Source organism: Rutidosis leptorrhynchoides, chromosome 2, assembly GCF_046630445.1.
Source record: "Rutidosis leptorrhynchoides isolate AG116_Rl617_1_P2 chromosome 2, CSIRO_AGI_Rlap_v1, whole genome shotgun sequence".
NCBI classification, from domain to species: Eukaryota; Viridiplantae; Streptophyta; class Magnoliopsida; order Asterales; family Asteraceae; genus Rutidosis; species Rutidosis leptorrhynchoides.
Window position 1 is genome coordinate 414,464,283 of NC_092334.1, and position 847 is coordinate 414,465,129.

Below are 847 nucleotides of genomic sequence, written 5' to 3' on the forward strand. Positions count from 1 at the left end.
AGGCATACCTAGTGTATGACCCAAACCCGATCTAGACCAGGGCCGTTGTTATTCGTACCTGATCCAGACGCAATAATCTCTAAAGCACGCAAGGAAGCATGAATCAGAAACCAAATGGCGTTACGCGTTACTTTAGCAGAAAACACGAAACCCTCGATTGAAGGTCGAGGAGGACCAATCAGATTTCCAGAGATTCAAGGACACTCGTTCGAGTTAAAACATCACATCATCCAGCTCATTCAGAATAGCTATCAGTTTCATGGATTACCGAATGACGATCCTAATTCTCACCTTGATAAATTCATATCTCTTTCAAACTCCTACAAAAAGCCAGGGATAGGACAAGATATAGTCCGGCTATACTTATTCCCCTATTCTCTCACTCATCATGCTCAAACTTGGTTTGAAGGACTGGAAAAAGATTCCATCACGTCATGGACAGAGGTGGCGACTAAATTCCTAACCAAATATTTCCCTCCTTCTAAACAAACCAAACTGAAGAATGACATCATTAACTTCAAACAAAGTTATGATGAATCTCTTTACACTGCATGGGAGCGTTTCAAAACCCTGCTGAAGAAGTGCCCTAATCACCAGTTAGAACGGTCAGCCCAAATCTGTACCTTCTACAATGGTCTTACGGTAAATCATAGGACGACGATCGATGCAGCAGATCAAGGGAATCTGATGAACCAAACCGTAGATGAAGCATGGGAATTGCTTGAGAACATGACGATGCATCATCATGATTGGAACAGTGGTGAAACAACTTCATCATCTGCCCCACTCTCTGCACTTAACAATCAAACGGAGGCCATCAAATCCCTCATAGATAAGATGGAATCTC

At 42.5% G+C, this 847-nt stretch overlaps 1 non-coding gene across 1 annotated transcript; it reads right to left on the reverse strand.

The window, feature by feature from the left end:
* Positions 1-492: 492 nt before the first annotated feature.
* On the reverse strand, positions 493-599 carry LOC139895033 (small nucleolar RNA R71). The gene has a single exon (XR_011775505.1). It is a non-coding gene; the product is annotated as a small nucleolar RNA R71 (small nucleolar RNA).
* Between the last annotated feature and the right edge of the window lie 248 nt (positions 600-847).